Source organism: Pezoporus flaviventris, unplaced genomic scaffold, assembly GCF_033815535.1.
Source record: "Pezoporus flaviventris isolate CSIRO_AGI_PZ_B2104156 unplaced genomic scaffold, CSIRO_AGI_Pfla_v1 ptg000002l, whole genome shotgun sequence".
Taxonomy (NCBI): Eukaryota; Metazoa; Chordata; class Aves; order Psittaciformes; family Psittacidae; genus Pezoporus; species Pezoporus flaviventris.
Window position 1 is genome coordinate 11,611,138 of NW_026892550.1, and position 25,438 is coordinate 11,636,575.

General features: G+C 39.5%; 3 long non-coding RNA genes across 3 annotated transcripts in view; all 3 read right to left on the reverse strand.

The window, feature by feature from the left end:
• LOC133275123 (uncharacterized) overlaps nt 1-13,270 on the reverse strand; it is a 51,132-nt gene extending 37,862 nt beyond the window's left edge. Inside the window, exon 1 of the long non-coding RNA XR_009745404.1 lies at nt 12,885-13,270. This is a non-coding gene — a long non-coding RNA (uncharacterized LOC133275123). The remainder of the gene's footprint in view (nt 1-12,884) is intronic.
• Nucleotides 13,271-15,667: 2,397 nt separating this feature from the next.
• Nucleotides 15,668-17,441, reverse strand: LOC133275127 (uncharacterized). The gene is made up of 3 exons (XR_009745406.1): nt 16,773-17,441; nt 16,584-16,672; nt 15,668-15,749 (listed from the first exon to the last, which is right to left on the reverse strand). It is a non-coding gene; the product is annotated as an uncharacterized LOC133275127 (long non-coding RNA).
• A 7,314-nt stretch (nt 17,442-24,755) lies between these two features.
• The window catches only part of LOC133275133 (uncharacterized), a 36,276-nt gene continuing 35,593 nt past the window's right edge, over nt 24,756-25,438 (reverse strand). Inside the window, exon 3 of the long non-coding RNA XR_009745407.1 lies at nt 24,756-25,357. This is a non-coding gene — a long non-coding RNA (uncharacterized LOC133275133). The remainder of the gene's footprint in view (nt 25,358-25,438) is intronic.

A 25,438-nucleotide genomic window follows, 5' to 3' on the forward strand; every position in this document is an offset into this window, starting at 1 on the left:
TGTACTGAAGAATTTCTGTATTGAAGTCTGCTTTCCATGAGTTCACGCAATCTTTGAGAATCTGGTCCTTGTTGCACCAGATGCTCACAAACAACAGCAAAGATACCATTTTCAAAAGAGAAGGCTGGAAGATAAAATCCTTAGAGGAGCTAGGCTTCAACCACATCCAGTGTGCCTGTATGCCATCGCTCCTAATTTACAGCGTTCTATCCTGGCAGACAGTGTCTTTCCTGCAGAATTCCACTCTGTGACTTTACATAGCCCAGAAGATGTGCTAAATCTGGATGTTTCATCCCTCAGATGTAATTGACATATTCTACAATCTGGCATAATCTGTTTAAATAGAAGAAATGAGGGCAATGGTGTCAGTGATGCCAGAAGAACCAAGCTGACTTACATGGTTATATATAATGGTCTATAAAGCTCTGTGTACTCCATTTTCCTCCTTTCTCTAAAAATCTCCACATATGACAAGTCATATATGTCAAATAACTAGTCTAAAACCTTATAGTGAGATTAAAACATAGGATTTGTCTCTTTACAGCTGCAGATAAATGCCTAGTCAGTGAGAAAGTACAGCACTGTATTCTAGGTTCTGATAACAAATGCCTTGATTTGAGAATGTTTATATCCAAAAACACTCATTCAGCCTAGGATATAGATAGCTATGATTTAAACTTCAGACTGTGAAATTCCTCTCCAGACTAAACTATACGTACACCCCAAAAAGAAAAAGAAAGCAAAAACGAAGAAGGAAAAAAGAGAGGGCTGTGTATTAACTTTTTATTTTTATAAGATATCTTTCAAAGACAGAAAAGAGAAATAAGCCCAGTGATGGTGGAAATTCCAATGTCTCAGGTGAAAAAATGTTAATAGAGCTTTTGGATATGGTTTTATGCTTTGCCAAGAAGGAAATGGAAAATTAAGAGGTTCTTGGAAAACGAAGAGGTTTTGACTGAAGATCAAGACACTGACTCAAGAGAGGCTGAAATTCTACAAAGGCTATTGCCAGCTTGCGTCAGTGAGAACAAGTGGAAACAAACCAAAGATATTTATCAAGTTACATTGCCAGATGAACCTAAAAGAGAAAGAAAAATGTGTTTATTCTTAAATTTTGTAATTGCAACTCCTCAGCAGCAATTCTTCCTCACTGTGGCCCTGCTTCTTAGCTCCCCTAAAATATTTTTATTCTGTTTTTATTTTCTTTCCCAGAGTTTTTGCATTATCTAAGGGATCCACAAATCGCTTTGTTTTAATTTATGTAACAAAGGGGTTAATATTCCTGATGTTTTCTCTGCTGGGATGCCAAACAGGGTCACCAGATGTGATTCATAAGTTGTTCTTGCATGCAGCTTAGCAAAAGCACAGCTGTGGTTACACACTGGGGGTGGAGGAAAAGGGGAAGAGATCCTGACCCCGTTGGAGTCAATGGGAGTTTTACTATTTACTCCCATGAGGCCAGAATTTCACTCTAAGTATCTACGTGGGTCTCATTATTTGTTTTCCTTTGTTCAAAAGGATCCTTACTGTCACCATTGCCAGATTTCATTGAGATTAGATGTGAACCAATAATGTATTTAATTATTATTATAATCACCAATCTGCAATATTGGATGACAAGTAAAACATGACTGAAAGTTTTAACTCGTAATGAAACCTGATTTTGTTAGAGAAAATGGTGCATGTATCCTTTTTTTCTCAAAGTATTTGTCTTCTTCAAAAAATACTGACATCTAAATGTTAGCATTTGAACAAAAATATTTTATTCTGGTTTAAGTGTGCACGCACACACACACACACACACACACACACACACCCCTCCCCCGTGCACACACCCCCAATCACCCTGTTTTCTTTTACACAATTTACAATGTTTTTAAACAATAATCCAGGCAGGAACAAAGGTTTAGTTGCCTCTAGCACCATCTGCAGAACCATCACTGAACTTGGTTTTCTGTACCGTGTTTGTTTCTGAAATATGAAAAACTACATTTAACTCAATCGCAGATTTAACAGAATCTTCTGTTTTATCAGTGCATTATCTCTTAGTTGATTCTAAGTACATTCTTATCAGCTCAACAAGCAAAAAATTATTTTTGCTATAACTGTGGTTAAAGTAGCTTGAGAAAATATTACAACTACATGGGGGTAAGAGGAACATAGATGAAAAATTAAGAGCTAAGATTATGTTAAGAAGGATCTTAGATTTTGGTCAGATAAGGATCTTTCTTAAGCCACTTTCCACCACTTTCCGCTTATGTGAAAGCTAATCTATGATGATGATTTTCTGTGGCCTTAGCTCCTCTCATTCTTCTGTCTACTAAAGATAGGGCTTTGATACCAGATCATCTAATTTCTCCATGGAAATGGGTGCTCCATGATCTCTATAAGTTCTGGACAGACACACATGTGAGACTGGAAATGTAATTGCATAGATCATACTCAGTGTACTTGAGTGTACTTCTTGTACTTGAATTCAGCTGTGAGATGGTTGACTGTAAAGCAGATAGACATGTAAATCTTCCTGTATAAATCCCACTGACATTTTTTCTGCTTGTGCTGTCTTGGCTTTAACAGGATCAAATAAGATTCATTAACAACAAAGAAAGACAATTATGTGTTGGCAATCAAAATTTCCTATTAAAAAATGGTGGTAGCTACAGTGTGATTGGAAAAATAGAGTCCCTCTTGTAAGACTTTCATAAAACAAATCAGTATATGTCAATATCTTTTATATATCTACTAGTTTGCTCACTGTACATGTAACCGTCGGCACAATGCTTTCACCTCAGAAATTGAGAGAGTGTTTTTTTCAAACCCACACAGAAACACCATCAACTGTCATTAGATAAATACTTAAGAAAGGACAGACATATTCTGTTTCTTAACCATATCCCAGGTAACTGCAATGACCTAAAAGCAGCTGCTGGTTGGCTCATCGAAGAACATGAAAATTGTAGCATTTTCTTCCAAGGTTTAATATAGAAACAGCACCGAAGAAATATCCATGTTTTAATAAGTATTATGTCTACACCAGCACATTAAACATGCATGTAGCTGTTCTGAGTCCATACTACAAAACCTTCTGGGCTTTCAAAAAGAAGTGACCAAATGCAAACTCCCTGCTCTTCCTAGACCTTTGCTAAATTCCAGGTTGAATCCAGGAACTGTTTGTGAAAGTGCTTGCTGAACAGGGCCAAAACTATGCAGGGACTAGATAAATTCTAGCAATTTAACAGTGTGGATGTCTGCGATCCAGTATCCAGGAAGCTCCTTGGCTGTTTGATTTATCGTAGAGATGTAACTGGCATTTACTTACATACACTCACCTTTCAATATTTCAGTAGTATTCTTCAGCATAGTGAACACCAGAATCAATCCAAACTTCCCTTTTTCCCAAACTACATAAAAATTACTTCACAATGACCAAAAATCAAGCCACTGCTTAACCATGCAGGACATTTTCCTTGCTCTGAAGTTCAGTGAATAAAATAATCTTTGGCTCTTACATAGGACCATTCATCCAAGCATTTCAAGGAACCTCAGAGGCACTAAATAAAGAAAAAGATTCCTCTGGGAGCAGCTGGAAGACTGTAAAAAGAAAGCAGTTCAAATCATCATAAAAGTTCTTAAAAACAACACAAAACTTGCTTCCAAAACAACTGTTAGTCTCTCATGTTCTCTATTCTTGTTACTACACCACTTTTGTTTGCTTGGAAATAACAATTCACACTTCCTTCCTTATAATATGCATTTTGTCATTATGCAGGTAAATGTAAAACCTTAGTTATTACTTTATACTCTGAAAATTTATTGAACAATTAGGAGGGGAGAGTGTATAAGACTTTGAGACACTGTCTATCAGTCTGGTATCTGAGCTCACCATGGAGACTTGGAGGGCAGAAGGAGGAAATACTTCACCATCCACTGGTCTGGGGGAGATGAATCTGTTACAGTACCCAGAGGAAGCATTCTGAATAGTACTTATATATGTTCTAATGGAAGATTTTATTGCTAAAATGTTTTATTCTAGCTCTGGACACTGTCAGCCTCCAGTTCAGTCTGATCTTTTGTGGCAGGAAAGACCATGCTTAGATCCTGTTCGGGAACGCTGAGTTTCCAGTGCCTGGTCATTGACATCAGGGACTGCCTAGATACGTCATTCCTGCAGGAGTTATTGCCTGGGGTTGGGTGGAGGAGCAGGTAATCTCTGAGGGCAGGAGGGAAGGCAGCAAGTAAGCAGCGGTGGCTCATAACATCGGCCTAGGAAGATTTTCACCTCCGCTCCCAGTGAGGTCATGCCAGCATGTAAGTGGAAGGAGCCTCAGCCCAGACAGCAGAAGCCAGATTTTATTTTCCGTTGAAGCTTTTACCTCACAAATCCATAGCAAGTCATCTCCTCATCAGGAGCTTTTCCAAGGAGAGGACCAGAGGGCTGGTTCTCAGTTTAATGAATGCATCTGGAGAGCTCCAAACACATTTATTCCTGTTTGAGTGGCTTATTTTCTTCCTTTTCCCTCCTTCTCTTCTATAGCAATGTCACTGCTACTGTCCTTCTGTGTGCACATGCACATATTATGTATAGAACCTCTCTTTTGTAGGTCATGTCTCTCTCTTCAACACTTATCCAAAGACAGGAGCATGCAGGCACACACTGTTCATGCAGGGCTATCTACTCAGCACAAGAAGATGCTCCAATCCAGTCTTGAACAAGGCAGCTCAGGCGCCAGGGGCAGCGTATGTGTTCTGGACGATAGTCAGGCAGAATGCCTAAATTCCAAACATTTAATCACATACCACTTAACCTAGTTATTTCATTTCAAGGAATTATGTTTTACTGGCTTCTGACAGCATTTTCTCTTTCCATCTTGAATGGCTACATAATGCTGTTTAACGTTATTAAAAAAGTAACTTGTTTCTACCTTTCAAATGGCAGAGTTCAATAAGGTGAAGCAAATTCTATCAGTGCAGGCTATAACCAACTCAATAATTTTACTAGTTTGGACAATTTCTTAACAAGCAAAAAGAATCTGTAAAAGGTTATTTATAACTAACAGTACATTATTAATGAGAAATTAAAAAGGAAAAAAAAAATCTATGATTTCAAGTTTCATTTAGCTAGCACCAGAAAGTATATTTCCTGTTCTGATCCTCCTTTTGCCATGATTTTGTCAGCTATTACTCCTTCAAATGTATGATGCTCTTAATAATTGTTAAAGATTCCTCAGGTTTGTTTTTGTGCCTGAATTTTACAATAATTTTAACAGCAACTGTGCAGTAATTCTTTGTAAGATAGATAAGAACAAAATAGATGAACATTACTATGAGTATTGCAACACACAAAGTAATGCACCATCAGCAACTCACTAGGTATCACCTTTCACATAGCAAAGAACTAGAGAGTGGGAGTTTTGAACACAGGGCACTGTGAAAGACAAAGATTAAAAAGGAGATAAAGGACTGAGGCAATCTCCCAGAGGATAACTTCTTTGGGTAATCACCAGCTAAGAGGATCTTTACTGGATCTGTTCCTCCCTCATGGATTTGTTAGTGTCTACAGTCAACATCAGTATACTTCTGATTTGAAAGATTCTTTGGGGACCGAAATGTCAAATTTAGCATAAAAATAGACATCATTTGGTAACATGACTTCATAAGATAACTTATGCAGCTAAAAATTGATGCTCTTGAGAGAGAAACTATGAAACTTGATGAATAAAGGCAGAGTAATAGATGATATAAATTCTAGAAGTAGACTTCAAATGTCGTAAGTGAAGGATAAGAAGATTTAACAGGATAAAGTTTTATAGCAACCAGCAAGCCTTTAAATGGCCTAAATACTTATGAATCATTTAAAGCAGCTGTGGGCAACCATGAGGGTTCATTTTTTAGGTTCTGAAACATCTCTGCCAGTAACTTAGCATGAAATTTCCTAATCTATAATTGTACTTGCTGAGTCCAACAGGTATGCGCTCAAAACAGTGTTTTTTCCAAAATGCATGTCAGGGAGCCCTGTCTATAACAATCCAGATGGCTCACAGACTAACCAGGCACACACAGATTAAAAAGAGAATACTGACTGAGGCCTATAAAGGTTATTAGTTATTGTTAGGTGGTGTGACAACCCACATCCCTGTCCTAGAATGACCAAAGGTTCCCCTTTGATTCCCTGTGATACTGTGTGCGGTTTGTCCCATAGTACTCTCTCATGATGGCAGAAGACATTAATGTGCCCTGGGCAAAACGAGTGCACTAACTGAGGAAAATCTAGGACTTAATTTAGAAGATAAAAAGAAAAATATCTGCCAGTAGCTTGCAACAGAAAACACAAATATTTCATGTGATGTTTTACTGTTTGTGGTGTTGGAAGTTGCATACTCATTCTGGTTCAGAGCTCAAGCATAAGGTTAGGTGTGATAAATCTATTCCAAATGGGTGATCACACAGCACGTACCCAAAATAGTCCCAGTTATCACTGACAGCAATTACATTCTGTTACCTTTGGGTGAGAAGGAGGAAGAGGAAGTTATGCAAAAAAGAGCAGTAGAGAGTAGGGGTAAAAATGTTAATTTTCCTTCACTCAGAGTTAAGTGACCAATATATAAAATCTATCGTATTCAATACACATAGGAGCTGGTCACAGTATCAATATACAATTTGAACCTGAGTGGAAAAAGTTCCTTGAGCCCAGAAACCTTCAAAGAATTAAAAAATGTTCCCATACTGTCTTAAAAATATTGTTTACAAATGCAACTAGCAATATTTTTTTTTTTCTGTGAAAGCATAAAAAGGCCTATCCAATCATATAGCAAAATCATTTAACTTCAGATAGGTACGTGATCATAGAATTCTTGAATGTAAAAGTCTTGCATTCAAGTCATTACTTTTACTAGTTTGTGGTGGGCTGCTCTCAGTGACTCTTGCTGGAGCTAATTCCACTTAAAAGAAAACTAAATAACCCCTGCATCGGAGAACTGAACCTTGCTTTGTACCTTCCCATGTGAGTACAAGTTAGTTATTTTTCCACAGCTGGTAAGTCTCTGTCAGATCATGACACAAACATAATCAAAACTCAAAACATTTCAAAGTTTGTTTGTTTTCTCTCTCTCTTCTTTTTTTCTTAGAGAGAGAAAAATTTCTTTAAAAAGTATTTTTAAAATAGTCCCAACAACTTTTAACCAACATGGCTCTCAAAATGAAAGGATGCATTTTAGTGGAGTTGAACCACAGTCACTGATGGAAAAGGCAGTGTCACTAAATTAACTGGCCTTGCAAATAATGCAATTGTTAAAAGAAATAATCTTCCAAAAATCCTGGGTAAGATGGAAAAAAATACCAATAACTAAGAAACAGTAGGGAGGGGGAGGAGGAGAGAATGGTGACTTACATGAAACTGAGGAAACATTTGCCATGTATGAAATAAGGTGAGGAAAAAAAAAGTAGGGAGTTTCCTACTTACGCCTGCAGTGAATGCAATAATACAGTATTGCAGTGCTGAGGCTGAGAACTTCATTTTCACTTCAGGTATAGAAAAGAGTTACTTTGGAGTGTTATTATTCCCAAATCTCTCAGGAGGACTGTGGCAGACATGACTGGGCCCACAATCTTGAATGCCATTATTTGAATCTGTCTTTTCTGTGTCACACTAGTTTGAGTGTATATAGTGTATTACCTTTAATTAATTGAGTGTTTATGTGTTAAAAAGTTATTCACTTGTGCACAGAGTGATTTGCCAGGATTTATGATGGGAACATTTTATAACAGCGGCGTGTGTTTCCCTACAATTTGTATAGGTTCATTCATTATAATTTTTCCTGATGTTTTGCCTACCATATTATTAACTTCCCCAAAGCAATGAAATAGCAGCTTGTCTTCTCACAGCAGAGAAACGAGAGGAATAATTATGAATGTGGAAATCCCAGTGAAAACATGCTTCTATTGAAAGGGCCTAGTGGTCCAAATAGAAGCCTGCTGGATTTATGAAGTCTATAAAAAAAGCAAATATACAGAAAAACAGATGCTTTTTTTTCTTCAAAAAATCTTGGAAGTCTTGCACTCAGGAAAAAAAAAGGGGGGGAAGGGAGGAGGAGGAGAGAATGTTACATTTATCATAGAATCACAGAATCATTTAGGTTGGAAAAGACCTTTAAGATCATCAAATTCAACCGTTAACCCAGCACTGCCAAGTCCACCACTAAACCATGTCCTTAACATGGTTTAAGCCACTATTAACAAAAATTTATATTTTACTATAGGCTATGGAGTCTGAATAAATCATCACAGTTTCAGGTCCTTGCCATGTATAACTATTTAATCATTTGGAAGTGCTCTTTTCAAAATGTAAGAGTTTGTGAGCATAGTCTTTGATTTGTTACCCCTTCAGTAGCAAAATCACCTTTGCTTCAAAGGGATAGCTCTTTAGGGTTCTTTGCATGTAAGAATTTACAATAATGGGAAAATGAATAGCATTCACTGATGGTGGTAGGGGAATTATTTTTTTTCCAGGCTGTCAGTAAGGAGGTAGGGGGAAAGCCTGTGAAATCAATTCCAGAAAGTGTTGTGGATCACTGGTTATTTTACAAAGATCCAAAGTTGACAGGACCACCACAGTCATTTGTGTTTATTGTTCAAGAGGGTGCTTTTTTGGACCATCCCTAGCAAAAACCAACCTCATTTAAGAAAAAAGAAAAGGGGGGTCACGGGGACCAAAAAAGAAGTGGGAGGCAGTGTAAGCAATGAGCCTGCTCTGAGCCTTGCTCTAGGATAGCCTTCTCCAGCACTGCCCCGGCCCTACTCCTCTCTTAGGTACTTTGTATTATTACATGTGCACTCTTCATTGTTATTTCTCACAACAACCCGGTCTGCTTCTGCACTCTGTCGTCCGGGTGGCCACTCATAAAAAATGTGATTTACATTCTTGTTTCACTCTCGCCACCTTTTAACTTCCTGTTGCTTCTGCAGCTCATGCTTTGCTTGTCTTTTCTGTTCTTTTAATTTGAAAACTGAATTTATGTACATTTCATGTTGTTTATTTTTTCATGTTTACACATTCAGCAGAGGAAAAAAAATAGATTGCTGTCATCAGAATTGTGCTAGATTTCTTTTAAAATGAATTCATGTATAATAAATGCTTCAAAATAATGAAAAAAAAAAGAATTTGCTAAAAGGGCAAAATGATTCCAAGATTAAAAAAAAATTATCTCAAAGCTTCCCATCACATTCCAAAATTTTTCACACATAAAAATAATTACATCAAAAGCATTACTACACTTCAGCAGCATCCATTCCAGTGGGTTGAAACTGTTCTGAGTAAAACAATACAAGAAAGCTAAAGACTGAAGGAGCCGCATGGTGACAGTGGCATTCATAGATGAAGTCGTGGAGCTTGAAAGCATGTGCTCACCTTTTGCCAGGATCAAACCTCGAATGGCTGAACACAAGTCCTTTGAAAAAGTTAAGAAAATTTACCCCTACTGAGGAGCTGCCCCTGTGAATAAAAGGGTCATTTTGTGCTAATTCAGTTCCACTCAGCAGCAAATGCTGAGCAGGAAGATCTGTCATCAAGTAGAAGCCCTCTGACTGCCTATACATTTTTTGCTTTAAATCTCACAGATTCTCATAAAAGGAGGCCCATCCTGAGTTCTCACTGGAGACTACTAGAAGTAGCCCTTAGCTTCGGTAGAAACAGCCAGCAGCTATGGCTGTTTGTTCTTTATTCCCCTGTCTGCCTTAAATTCAGATCATGTTTTCTCTATTAAGGGTAAGGAAAGAAAAGTGATTAACTGGAAGAACATATGAACAAGTGAATAGTTCAGAGTTCAAGTATGCACCCAAGATTAGGCTGCTCCCCTGAAATTTATCTAAATTTATCTGATTTTCCAGAGCTAAAGAATAATACATCATGCCCCCTGTCTTCCAAATGTCAGAGTGATCCTCTTCTTTCCCCACTCCCCAGAGTCAGTCTATTGTCTTACCTTAACATTTCATTCTAAGGGGTAAAGAAGTGCAATGCCATCAGTCTTCCAGGCACACATCTTTTAACTGTACTGTACTTTTCATCTAACCTCAGTACTAGCAGAACAAGAGCACAGGGCCTGCAGAATGCAGGTATCTGACAAGATTCAGGAAGGTGATGATGCCAGATCTGCTCCACACGTACCGTACAAATGTTTCGGTATTCTCACCTCACTATTACTTCTCTGTAAGATGGTGAAAAAGAAGTTGCCTATTTCAGAACACAACATCAACTAACTTTGCCATAAGGGCCATGCCATGAGCTCAGGGCTGGCAGACAGCAACTTCTGGCTTCTCATCCAAGTACTGTCACTGAGGTACAGGACACTGGAGTAGTAAATTAAACCCCTCTGCCTCACCCATGTCCAGGTGTAAGATAGAGTTGCCTACATATCACAACTGTTTGAAAATTAGTTACTTTTGGGAGTGGAGGGAGAGAGAGTTATACAGGTGATAACAGTTATTCCTTTCTAATAGGAAGACATGGAGAAAAGTGCTACAAATCCAGGAAGAGAAAACTTGAAATATTTTTAGCATATCAATAACAATAATATCATTTGCATAACTTAAAATACATCTAGGCAATTAAAATTAAATTAACCTAGTCTTATGTTTACTTTGTAAAATAATGACTGTAAAGATTCTTGCATAAAACTATATCATAAATTATTAAAATTAAGTAATAATATTCATTCCCATGCAGTGTGGCTAATATAACAGTTATGTTCATTTGCATTATATCAAATGACTTGTTGGACATTAGCTTCTACTTTGAGATGCAGAGAGACCATAAAGAAATATTGGGGAGGGAGAATAAGAATCAGCATTCTAACAGTCTGTCTGTGAAAATTAAGGCAAGAGGAGACAAAGAGATTTAAATGTAACCAGACATAATATATAAAGGAGTTTTAAAGCAAGCTCAGGTTTGCCTACCTCCTGCCCAACCTTCTTAGCTCTAGAACAACCTCAGTACAAAATGTTAGTGCTGCTAAACTACTAAATTTGAACCTTAGCTAGTATATTTGTGTTATGTTGCAGTTCTGCAAAAGAGTGAGTGTCATTTAAAGGACTTTGTGTAAGTCAAAGCACAGCAAGTATATACACTTACATCCATAAGCCAGGGAACAAGGGCTCTCACTTACAAAATAGTCATTGGGCTTCAAGACAGAGAAAAATAAGTGAAGTCTTCACAAGGATACTAAAAGATTTATAAAATCATGTAGGAGAGAAAGGAAAAACATTCAGAATCTCTCCATGGAGAAAAAGAAAAAAGAAAAATAAGCAGAAGCAGCAAGTTCAGTGGTTATCACGACTAAAATGAACTTTTTCTTCTCTGCTTTGAAAAACCTTCAAATACAACAAATATTCCTCAAACTGAAACCTCTTTGATTTTAAATGTTTCCCAGTGTCTTTCTTAAGTGTTTTGTTTTAAATGATGAAGTTTTAATAAATAGTGGACACATAATAAGCTTTTGTGGGATTTGGACTTTATCCCACAAGTGAGAGGAAGACCTCATAACTCAAAGAGTGATGAAGCCGCAAGAGAGTTATGAAGGTTTTTCCGCACTAGTGGGATTAATTCCATATTCCACAGATGCCCATTATATAGAGGTTCTCTGTTTATACTGCAAGGAGGTAAAAAGCTTTTTTTTTTTTTATTAGATTAAAATGTCAGGGTTGAATATAAATGTCTCAGTCAGAAGAGTAAAGAACAGCTGCTTTGTGGTGTCACAAAACATCCTGAACACAGTGGCTGAGTTAGCCGAGAGACATGCATTGAAATTATTTTGTGTAGCAAGCAAGCATCACCGCAGATCACTTGCTACATGTTACAGTGTTCTCACTTTCTGCAATGGGGAAAGGAACCCCTCTCTTTTGAAGAGATTTTGTGAATTAGTTTTCTTCCTCAATCCCAGCATTCAAGACATACAATGGCCCTGTTTCTACTGCTCTTGGGCTTTGCTTCTTCATGAATTTGAAGGAGGTCTTCCCAATACACCAAGATCACTGACAAGGGAAAAGGTGAACTTATGCAAAAATAAACAGTTGCACTTAGAAACAAAAAGGAGCTAAAGCCCAGCCCTCTGCAACCCTAGACAACCACTGAAACTCAGCTAAACATGTCCCAGCAGCAACCAGGAGTGTATTCTATATGAAGCAGGGGTGCATTTGCTCAGCATCATGCCTGAAGCGCTGCCTGATCTTATGTTAAGACTACTGTTTTGCTCTTATATGCCATTATTTATATCTGGCAATTCTCCTTTCTGTACCAGTGCCTTTGAGGACTAGATATAACCCTCAGCATAAGACAAAATCAAGCTCATGTCCTGATATAATCTGTATTCATGGTGATATTTGCCTTTTAATGAAACATTACATGTCTTAAGAACAGAAAGGGTCCAAAATACCAATTTTAAGAATAGATTTGGGCTTTGATCTTAAGATCATAAACTTCCTTAAGAGACCAGGTTCTTTGCAATACTAAGTTGTAAATTAAAACACAAATCATTCACTGTTATTGAAAATCTTCTGTATTTATAACATTCGACAAGACAATTTGGTTTATGTGGGCATTCAAAGTATTTTCTGACTGTATGTATATTTACAGATGTACATTGAAATGTGTAAACCCCCACAGCAACAGATCACTGGGTTTCATTCAACATGGGGGAAGCTATCTGCAAACACTGCATCATTCTGCCCAGCTTTTAAATAGCTGGGAAAATCTTTCCTCATTTCTTAAAACCAGTTGCTGCTTATGGGTTCAGCTGAAATTTGCAGCTTGAAATACCCAAATAAATGGGCCATAGCTGAATGTCAAAAACCAAGCAGCTATTTCAGGATGAAGTTTTGCCATAACCACAAAGCACACTGCAATGAAGACTGGCATATCAAAATGCTGCCATCTGGCACAGGGCAGCAGAAATACAGATCATCCTCTGGTTAGTGTTGATAGTGCTGGGCAGCTGTGAGAACACACTCTTCTTTAATGCTCCATCTGATGCTCCTTTCAGAGGAGCAGAGACCTCTGCCTGCTGAGGTACCCAAGCTGTGGTCCAGTTCCTGTCACTCCACAAAAAGCTGGTGAACCACAAAAAGCTGGCTCCTTCCCTGCTGTGACATCAAAACAAAACAAAACACCCAAACCAAAAACAAAACCAGAACAGCTGTAAGGGAGTAAATAAAGTCAAGAGAATAAGCTGATGGCAGGATTAGTGCTTTTCAAAAGGGGAACATGCTTCTGTGTGGGTAAAATCTCAGATTTGTACAAAAACACAGTTCCCGCCATGGCCACAACAACTCTGTAAGAGGCAGTGTTCACAGCAAACATCTCTTCCTCATGGGCTATGACCTGTAAGAGAGCCTTTGTGAACTGTACTACCTCATTAAGAAAATATTGGAAACCCCCATGCTGTGCTGAGACTTGCAACACGTATGCCAAGAGGACAAGACACCTGAAAAATGGTGCCAACTGAGGTGGCAACTCAGTCTAGATCTGCCTTAACCACAAGTCTGTAAATCTGAGGTTCTGCTCTGGGTAGGATACAAGGAAAAGATCCCTTTAAAGGTCCTTTTACACTTCTGCTTCTGATGGATCGGTATTTTGAGGTCAAGTATTTTTAAATATTTATTTTTAGTGTTTTAGCATATCTGCTTGCCTGCTTAAAATAGTTTAAGAAGTATTTTGGGCACAAGAACAGAAACACTCATCATTTTCATGAAGCTCCAGAGTTACCTCCTCATCAATCACAGCAGTGTGGAGAGGTGCTACACGTACAGTTCAGTGGTAGGTTTTTTATACTGCTCTGATACTCTCCATGTCAGAAAGAAGAAAGAAAAAACTAGCAGAATTAGAAGTTGAGACAAAGAAAAAAAGACAACACTTATGATGGCTCATGGACTGGAGCATCAGCAAAGTCCTTCCATTTCTCTCTAAACATTTTATCTCTACTTTTAAGACTAAGTTTTACTATTCTGTCTCAAGAAAGCTAATATTGAGGTTAGTTTGAGAAGGCATTCTTCCATGATACAACAGATCAGCCATCAGATGGAGAAAACAGATTAGGAACCAAATCAGAAATTAGAAACTGGATTGTGTTCTATCAGCTGTATTTTATAAGTCACCACCTACACTCAGGACCCAGGCTCTTCTGGCATGCATTTTTACATGCGAGTAATTCCACAAACTTATGGAGTTGTTCCATTTTTATAGTAACTCTTTGGAAGTCTCTGCTTCATTTTTTCCTACTGGGAGGAGACAAGAGGTGGAAAGTTAGGTGCAAAGAAGTCCACCACAATGAAATCATACCTTCTCAGTATGGAAAGATTTCTACACCTAATTTATGCTTATCCCATCCGTTTTATCCCACACAATCACACTACTTGCTGTATACCTTAGGAGTACTGGGCCGTTGATATCTGAATGTCTGGCTCATCAGGTTAGTCATGCTGGGCACAAAGACTTGGGGAGAGCAAACAGTGATCAGCGTATCCTACGGCAAGAAGGAACAGAGATTAAGAAGACATGTCACCTTTTCTTAAATAGTTCAGGAAGTATCTCCTGCTTCCTAACAAGATTATTCAGAGCTGTAACTTGGAGAGGGAGCAACGTGTTTCTTTTGCCATATAAAACACCCCTGTCAGTACTGAGGGACAAAAACCCAGCATATACCTTTTCTAAAAGCTCCTTAATGCTACTATGGTGCTTTGCCTCCCCAGGGAAGCAGGGAGGAGGGTGCAGGAAGATGACATCCCATAGACTGCAATGTCCTCCCCTTGATTGATGTATGTTCTCCCCTGGGGGTATGACTTCAATTCTTTCCTTGAAACATGAATCAAATGAGACCACAAGCAAATATATTTCCCTGTCAAACATTTCACTTCCTGGAGACAGTTAAGAGCTAATGTGGCATACTGTGAATGGTTTATTTTTGCTTTTGAGCCAGCAAATTGCTGTATTGTTTTCCAGGCCCTTAAACTTGGTTTGCGTTTGCTGAAAGAAGCGTTGCAGACACACTGGCTGAGTCCAGTAGGATTTCTAGCACACAGACTGATCCTAAGCATTCAGATGAGGAACTGAAAGATCAGTAAACCAAATTCAGGCCGAAGGCGCATGTGTTCTTCTTTACACAAGACCTCAAAAGAGCAGGCTGTGGAGTTTCTTTCATGTCATCAGATTTTCTGCATCATCCAGCCTGCCTTTTAACAAAACTTAAAACTGATGCAATTGGCTGGCTTTTGCATACAGAAAATAGACACTCAGGGAGAATTCTTGCTCTGCTTTTTTGTTGTTCCCTGTCAAAAAAGAAAAAACCAACACTAAAATCAAAACCTACGCAGGCCTCGCATCCCTTGATGTCTTTACAATGTAGGTGAGAAAACTGGGGCACCAAGCAGTATGTCTGGCTCACAATGACAAAGGTAATAAATGGCAGAGCCAGGAGTAGACCATGCACTACAGATAATTGATGGAACCTTAACTGTTAATTCACTGAAGTAAATGAAATCCAAGTCTCCCTTTGGTATAGAAGGGGAGAAACAGATACTGCAGATCCACCAATGATTTTGCTCCTTTGGGACAGCTTACAGATCATCACCCACCTTATAACGGTTTAAAGCAGCTTTTCTTCTACCAGCAGGATATAGCTATCCATAGACCCAATGCAGCAGAGCAGCCTGACCAAATAACCATGACAAAGTTTTCAAGTGATTCCTGGATACTCTGTCAGGGTTACCTGAACATTGCAATGAACAAAAGCAGGTTCTCAGTCCATAAGAAAGAAGCAGGGCTTGTCAGTAGTTGGAGGCAATTAGCCCTGGAAAACATCCACCCAGAACTGCATTTTGACCATTGTTTAGCTCTTGCAGGGTTGAAGAAGGTTGTTATGTGAGATTGCTATGAAGCTTTGGGGAACACCTCTGATACCGTGTTAATAATAAGATAATGCTTCGCATTTCTGTAACACTGCTCATTTTACAAGCCTTGATCAGTTAAGCATCATTAGGCTGCAGTATTTGAAGTGTTTCAGAAACCAGGAAAGCAGCCCATAAGCCCTCTCCTCATTGCCTTACCCACACTCCTAAAAACAGCACTTCACACAGTTTCTAAACATTGTATGAAGCAGTCTGCTGTCTGAAGAAGGCTGCGATCATTGTAGGGCAATACTGCTCACATAACAGCATCAGAAAAATGCTGAGATGTTAAAATTAATTATTGGCACTAATTATTCTGATTCTGTGGTACTAATGCATATTGAAATTAGCAGAATATGCAAGTTTTTAGCATAGAGGTACCACAGCACTACAATGGAGGACATTATATACAAATATAGAGTTCAGGGATAAAGTAAAATTTGGCTATTCCACTTTTCTGTGTGACATTCAAGTGTGACAGCAAAGACATAAAAAATCCTAGAGCCTTTTGGGCTGGTCTTAGTTTTTGGGCGGCATCTCCAGCTTGGCAACACTTTAGCTATTTTTAGTAAAAAAGTCATATGTACATCATTCAAAACAAACAGACATAAAGAACAAAACTCTATAGAAGGCAGTGAAAATATTACTACTTATACCAGTGCTGAGGCAGTTCAGTGCCACTGAAGATCTTGGAAAACTCTTCAGACAACTTCTCTCTCCTGCAGTCAACAGTTCAAATGCATATCTAGTTCAGACACAATATAGCAAGGGAAGCCTCTTCTTGGTATTGGTAATGCCAATACAAATTTTCCAACACACATATGCCAACACGCTTCAGACTTTACCTGGGGAAGAGAAGAGGTAATTTGGTCTCTACCATGGTGTAGCCCCTGGGATCTTTGCACCAGGTACCTGCAGCGCTAGCTGTGGTATCAGTGGTATTTGCAATGTGGAATACTGCTTGCCACAAAAACCATTGCACTGCTGGCATTTCCCCCACTCTGTCTTCCTGAAGTGCAGACAAGGAGAAATGTCAGAGGCATTTTGGGATACAAAACTGCCTTTTTGGCTACCTTGCTTCTTTGTGTTTGGCTATTCCCCCTCCCCTCCCCCCTTCTACTTAGTGTTTCTTTCCACTTGCAAGTGTTGTTTTAACACAGATGGCTCTAGGTGTTCAGCTGCCTTCAGCTGGTAGCTGTCTATTTGGAGAAAAAAAAATTAGCATACGCTTTTCTGAATCAGTGTTGTAACTGTCATACTGCTAATGTTGAATTCCTTGGTGTTTTTGATGGCAGTACCAGAGATTGCTTTAGAATCTCTTCATTTCCTGAAAATACAAAGAGCTTCTTAAAGGTTATCCTGACTTAAAGTTTCTCACTTTAGTTCTGTATCTTTGACTATTTCCCTCTCTTCCAGGGACCATGAATATTATCACATTTCACATCATTTAAGATCTAGTACTGCCAAAGAATGTCACCCACCAGTATATCCACATTTTGGTAAGTCTGTAAAACATAGAAAGGTGCTGTCCTTGTCTTGAAGAACATTGCAATCTAAAGCGTCATGAGAGGCTTTGTAGACATCTCTGCGTGAACCACAAACTTTCATTATTGAATGAGGCCTCCTCAAAAGGTACAACTCAAAAGCTGAAGGAAACAGTGGTACAATCACAGAAACAGACATTTTTCATGTTTATGTATGTTCTAATACAGTCACATAAACTGTTGGAACAAATGGGAGAGAGAAATAGTTTATTTTGTGTGATGTGTCCAAATAAATTATAGCTAAAATTATTTTTAATCTTTCCCTGGTTCCTAGATGTCTGAAAATATTTCCTTGAAGTGATGCAGATATCAGATTCTATATGTTAAAATTCTTAGCCAGCCAGATCAATATCATCACTTGCCCAGCAAAAGTACATGTATCTTCAGGTCTAACACACAAATAAAATATTTATATGGTTGCTATTAATATAGTAAACTGACAGACACAGATATACACATTTGATGTCTTCACACAAGAGCATTCAATAACAGCTTAATCTTTTAATCCTGAACTCCAATGTCCAGGTGAGTCAGGTGAGTGTTTCTTTTGTCATTCCTAAATTATGATTCAGTAACTACTGATGTAAGAGTAGCAATGGGAAGTTCAGAAATCCTATAATGTATAAACTGTGCCAGTAACAGAACAGTGCTCCTGACATCTCTACAATATAATGGGAAGTACACATAACACCAAATTAACCTCTTAGTATTTTCGTGAGCAGAAAAGGATTTAATTAAGGAAGTCAAGATTCCCTTCCAGTTCCTTCTTCCAATAAATACGTTCAGACTTCGATCTTTGACCTTTATTCGTAAAATTAATTCTACATCATATTTCTGCATACAGCTCTCTAAGGAGAATCAAGTTTACACTTCCCTCCCAATCCAAACCATAACAGCGCTTAATTAGGTGATAATTTATGTAGTACTTAGCATGAACTTTTGACACTCGCTGAAGTAGGCAGCATGAGTGTACATATGTTATCACCTGACTACATCAAGCAACAGAGCCTATGCACTGGTCAGGTATCTTGGGCTTTATAAGGTATCAAGTAACATTTATAACCCTGTTGTACCTAAATTTCTAATAGGTTGAATCTGTCTCCAGTGTACATTAATATATATGCCTGTGTGTACTTAAAGCATTGATAGTAAGAACTTCAAAACAACTAGCAAATATGGGAAACAGATGTCAAGACAATCAGCAGCAAGGCTGCCCAAAATTTTGTACCTCCACTCAGTTTTAGCGAAAGTACACAGCTGGCAAATATTTCATTTTTGCCTACCTAATAAAGAAGGACTACAGAGCCCTGGGGGAGGTGGTTAGGGGCTCTGGAGCTCAGACAGTCTTTTCTTCAATTCTCCAGGATACAGGGGAGTAACTAAAAAAAGCTAGGAGGATTGGACAGGTTAATAACTGGTTAAAAGGGTGGTGTCATAGCAAGGGGCTTGCATGTCTTGAACACGGGACCCAAGTTTGTAGGCCAGGTCTAGTGGGGGCTGGTGGAGCTGGTCTGATAAAGAAGGGAAAGAGCAGTTTTGGTAGGAGGCTTGCCAGACTGGTCAAGGAGGCTTTAAACTAGATGTGTTGGGGGAGGGGGGCATCATTCCATCCCAACACACCCAGTCAGTTGCCAGAACCTATAATAAATGCTTGGAGCAATGTAGAGATATCCCAGCCGCTCCAGCCAATGAGCCGGCTTCAGCTGGAGCTCGGCTCAGATGCCTCTATACAAATGCCCGTAGCATGGGGAACAAACGAGAGGAATTAGAGATGTGTGCACGTCTACGGGGGTATGATATAATAGGCATCACAGAAACATGGTGGGATGGCTCCTATGACTGGAGTGTTGGAATGGAAGGTTACAGGCTCTTTAGAAAAGACAGGCCTGGCAGGCGGGGAGGGGGAGTTGCCCTTTATGTTAGGGATAGGCTGGAGAGTATGGAACTCTGTCTGGGGACAGCTGAGCAGTCCACAGAGAGTTTGTGGGTCAGGGTTAAAGGGAATATAGCTATGGGAGATATTACTGTGGGGATCTGTTACAGACCACCTGATCAAGGAGAACCTGCAGATGAAGCACTCCATAGACAGATAGGAAAAGCCTCACGCTCACAGGCCCTTTTTCTCATGGGTGACTTCAACCAACCTGACATTTGTTGAAGGACGGTATAGCCCGGCACAAGCAATCCAGGAGGTTCCTCGACTGTGTAGAAGACAACTTCCTTCTGCAAGTAATAGAGGAGCCGACAAGGAGAGGTGCCATGCTTGACCTCGTGCTCACCAACAGGGGAAGGGCTCGTTGGAAATGTGAAGCTTCAGGGCAGCCTTGGATGCAGCGATCATGAGATGCTCGAATTTGAGATCCTCAGGACAGTGAGAAGAGCGTGCAGCAAGCTCACTGCCCTGGACTTCAAAAGAGCAGACTTTGGCCTCCTCAGGAACCTGCTTAGGAAGGTTCCATGGGATACAGCCCTAGAGGGCAGAGGGGCCCAAGACTGTTGGTTGGTATTCAAGGGTCACCTGCGACAAGCTAAGGAGTGTTGCATCCCAACTAGAAGGAAGTGCAGCAGGAGAGCCAGAGACCTCCTTGGATGGATAAGGAGCTGCTGAGGAAAATTCAAATGACAAAAGAGGCTTATAAAAGGTGGAAGCAAGGACAGGTGGCCTGGGAAGAGTACAGGGATGTTGTCCGGGAAGCTAGGGACCATGTTAGGAAAGCTAAGGCTCACTTAGAATTAAACTTGGCTAGGGATGGAGGAGCTGGTGAATGAAGCTGCTAAGTCACTGGCCATCATATTTGAAAAACCATGGCAGTCAGGTGACATTTCCAATGACTGGAAAAAAGGAAATATAACCCTGTTTTTCAAGAAAAGGAAAATGGATGACCCGGGGAATTACAGACCAGTCAGTCTCACCTCTGTGCCTCGCAAAATCTTGGAGCAGATTCTCCTGGAATGCATGCTAAGGCACATGAAAAACAACAAGGTGCTTGGTGACAGCCAGCATGGCTTCACTAAGGGGAAATCCTGCCTGCCCAATTTGGTGGCCTTCTATGATGGGGCTACAGAACTGATGGACAGGGGTAGAGCAGTTGATATCATCTACCTGGACTTGTGTAAAGCGTTCGACGCTGTCCCACACGACATCCTTGTCTCTACATTGGAGAGACATCAATTTGATGGATGGACCACTTGGGTGATAAAGACTTGTCTGGATGGCTGCACACGAAGTGTTGTGGTCAATGGCTCTATGTCCTGCTGGAGACCAGTAACGAGTGGTGTCCCTCAGGGGTCGGTGTTGGGACTGGTCTTCTTTAACATCTTCATTGCTGACATGGACAGTGGGATTGAGTGCGCCCTCAGCAAGTTTGCCGATGACACCAAGCTGTGTGGTTCGGTTGATACCCTGGAGGGAAGGAATGCCATCCAGAGGGACCTTGTCACACTTGTGAGGTGGGCTGATGCCAACCTCATGAAGTTTAACCATGCCAAGTGCAAGGTCCTACACCTGGGTCGGAGCAATCCCAGGCACAGCTACAGGTTGGGCAGAGAAGAGATTCAGAGCAGCCCTGTGGAGAAGGACTTGGGGGTGTTGGTTGATGAGAAAATGAACATGGGCTGGCAGTGTGTGCTTGTAGCCCAGAAAGCCAACAGTATCCTGGGCTGCGTCAAAAGGAGCGTGACCAGCAGGTCGAAGGAGGTGATCCTGCCCCTTTACTCTGCTCTTGTGAGAACTCACCTGGAGTATTGTGTGCGGTCCTGGTGCCCTCAACATAAAAAGGACATGGAACTGTTGGAATAAGTCCAGAGAAGGGCCACAAGGATGATCAGGGGAATGGAGCACCTCCCGTAGGAAGACAGGCTGAGGAAGTTGGGGCTGTTCAGTCTGGAGAAGAGAAGGCTGCATGGGGACCTCATAGCAGCCTTCCAGTATCTGAAGGGGGCCTATAGGGATGCTGGGGAGGGACTCTTCATTAGAGACTGTAGTGAAAGGACAAGGAGTAATGGGTTAAAACTTAAACAGGGGAAGTTTAGTTTGGATATAAGGAGGAAATTCTTTCCTGTTAGAGTGATGAGGCACTGGAATAGGTTGCCCAGGAGGTTGTGAATGCTCCATCCCTGGCGGTGTTCAAGACCAGGTTGGACGAGGCCTTGTGTGATATGATGTAGCTTGAGGTGTCCCTGCCCATGGCAGGGGGGTTGGAACTAGATGATCTTAAGGTCCTTTCCAACCCTAACTATTCTATGATTCTATGATTCTAAACGTGGAATTGAGTTCTTTTCCTTCCAAAGTTAAACTATGAGTAATTATATTAATCTGACCTGTTACTGTAAGTGTAGAGACTATTTTTTGTGCAAGGTTTTTTTCCTTACCCACAGAGTCTTGCTATTCTATTAGCCTGAATAGCAACATTTTGATGGAGCTGCTATCTTTTCTAAATGTTCAGATGACTGAGCACAGTTAGTTAATTTTGCTTTGGTCAGTCTAAGCCTGGTAAGAAAATAGACATTAATTTACAGGTTGTCTTTGTTGAGCAGCTCTAATAAACATGTGATATTACATCCCTGGTTTTTAAAGAAAGATGCTGAGTTACTTGGAGCATGTCTAAATAGAGAAGATTTGTTCATCCATTGTACTACGTGTTTATCAATCTTTCTCACTGTGACAAGTTGGAAACAGTACTGTCATAAATGGATTTTCAATCACATGGACTACTCTGAACATTGTAATTTTTTGGAGTCATGCAAGTTTATAATAGAAGTCAGGCCTTCTGACTGCCAGGTAGAAAAGTCTCTAGACCACCAGAAAACGAAGAAAGATGAGCATGCAAACTGTCTCAAAAGAAGAATTTACCTCTATAACCCTCTTTTCTATTTATATTCTTTACTTCTCTCTACCTTGCAGCAATTAGTGATATCTCACCCAGTCTGTGAAAATAAAATCAGATCTTACAGAACCTGTTGAGAATGTTATGCAATCATGTTTCAGAAATATTTAAAATTAAATGAACAAATGCTAAATAAATATATTCTACTTTGCTTTAAATTTATTTCTTAGGTTTCTTACATCAATTATTATATTCTTATTTACATTTACTTATAGCCCAATGTTGTTTATGAGAAAAGTAGAGACATTGTAGTCCTTTGCCCTGTTTATTGTGAATTCCAGAAATTTCTTTACAATACCAAGGAAATAAAATATCCACTCTACTTCTGTGTTCTGCTCAATTATACCAGCATGGCCATCTCCGATTACCATTTTGTCACTATTGCTTGTTTCAAGACACTTAGGTCATCTTCTATAAAGCTATTGCCATCTTGAAAAAGTCTGAAATATAGTAAGACAAAAATGTAACTGAGGTGTTAAGAAAGTTCACATAATATGAAGGCATCTTTTCTAAAATGGTTTTAAGTGTGGTTAAAACATCAGCACTCCTGTAGTAGAATTTAAACGTACAGAAGGCCTACGCACTGCTTATAAGTAATAAATAATAAATAATTCCATTTTATAGTAAAAAATATTAATTTAAATGTACTCTAAAATTTTTAACAGTCTTCACTAGACATCTATTTACAGCTAAGCTGCTACTTCTCCCCTGTAGTTTTTTTAAGCACATGATACTTAAGCACCTGTATTTTTGGTAGCTAAACCAAAATTGAGTCCAAATGCAAATTAAATTAGGTTAACACAAATTGTAATGCTGCACAAGTTTTTGCATTAGCAAACAGAGCTGTTGGTTATGAAATAACTGAGGTTATCTGTCATTTTATCAACAGCAAGAAACACTGAGTTTGTAGACTTTTGCCACAAGTGAAGCGTTTCACAGTAAGTAATCGGTTTTTGAAGGAAAACTATAAAGTACAAAAGTGAAACCTCTCTTTCCATGTATGGACTTCACTGAATTACTTTCACCAATAAAAGCAGCAGAATGAATGGGAGATAACCTTGGGAAAGGGCTTGACTAACAGACACCTGATACTGATTCTGAAGTTCCTGCAAATCCATTCCTGCTCCAGACTACCTCTAACAGGGTCTGTCCCTCCAAAACCTTGCAGTCAGCACAGTCTTTCGCAGCTGTACAGAATGATGCCATACTGTTTTGAAGCCAAAATATATCCTTGTTCCAGAAGGCTGAGTAATTTTAAAAGATGTAGGGCATTAATTAATCCCAGCATGTGTATTTGGGAAAGTCACTAATATCTCTTACTGTATCCTCTTCTTTGCAACTCACAAATTATTCAAAGGACTAATAATCTGAAGCTGTCACACACCACAAGTCACTGTCAAGTTGTCTCCCAGCCTGATTTGGTTTGCTCTGTTTGGTTACTAACCAAATGCAAAAGGGGAATGTAGCTCCTAAACAAATGCATGGCAGAGCAGACATTCCTAGGTTATTTTAGAGAGTTATTCTTGAAGCTGATTCTAATTTTGTACAGAATCTATGAACGGGAGGACAGAGGCTTAACTTTTTTCACCAGCTATCAGTTGTCAGCATCTCTTCCTCATACAGCCCAGTTGAGTTTATTCCTGGGTCTAGACACACAGTCTGAACCTTCAACTGGATCCCACCGTAAAAAAAAACAAAAACAAAAAAAAGACCAGCTACTGTGAAGAGCATTGAGAAGCAACAGCTAGTTTATATTCTGTCTACAGTTTAGCATATGACCACAAAGCATGTCATTCCAGGGGGCTCAAGTCAAAGCAAAACGTTTAAGCTTCTTCACTGCAGAACTTCATGCACGGCCAGGGAAAACAGAGAACAACAACTTTCCACAGTGTTTAGCTGCTTTGCTTGTGCTTCTATGATACAGAGGCCAAATGTACAGTAATTTTAACTGAATCAAGTCCAAGACTTGTCTAAGTGTATCCACTGAAAATGAAACCCACCTTGGGGAGAAAGAAGAAATGGCAGGGTAGTGAAAACATCTTATGCCTTAAGGAAAAGCATAGAGAAGTAGTAGCAACTCATGCTTGCTTTCAAAATAATAACGAGGGCCATTATTTACCAGACAGAAGAGACCTTTCTCCTTTCACTGTAACTCTGGTGCCAGCAAAGACAGACAGGGTAAGTATTCTGAGGGAAAAACAGGAGAGAGTATTCAAGAGGATGCTGGTAGGACAGGAAGCAAGAGCGAGAGATTCTCTTTCTCCTCCTGGAATGGAAAGGATGATTTATCATAGGCAACTAAAGGAGAAAAACTGTGTATGCCAGCAAAGAGCAAACTGCAGAACTTCTGGCAATAGAAGGAATATTTAATCCATAATACTAATGGCTTTATTTTAGCTTCTAAACTTACCCTTGTTGTTCTACAAATTTATATAAAAATCATATAAATGATATTATGGATCTGTGGTCAAAATTCCCCTTGAGCCTACTTGTCCATTCCCAAACTTGAAAAAAATAGCTATGAAGCAACATGTAAAGCACACTTATTTTCCAACATTTGTCTAACAAGTGGACAGAGTATATTACTCACTCAAAGCATCACCTCCCATGAGTTATGTCTTCTTCCATTTAACTTTTTTTTCTTTTTTATTTTTAGTGAGGAAGGTTTAAAGATGCCAGACATGTTCTTCTTTACCTCTCCTTTGCCAAACCCTCTTGCTCTTTGCCACTTTCTCTTGCAGGAGACTCACATTGTTTTCAGTTCATCTCTTCTGTCCCTTCCAGGGAGGGGAAAGGTGGAAGGGGAAGAAAAAGCTTCCTTTATTACCTCTTTTCCTAGATCAGTTGGCTTGGCTGATAATGGCATAGAAGCATATGCCATGAATCACTGCAGCGTTCACACATTCCAATGCCTGTAAGGATGGAAGTGTCCAGTTCCACCACTGTGCACAGTGGTAGAGCTCAGTTGTTGATAAAGGCTCTGATCTGAATTCTGAATACCTGAACAAATGCAAAAAATTTGCACAGGTTCTGTTTTAGTGATAGTGTTAAGTTTTCCCTATGCATTTTCCCCTAATTATA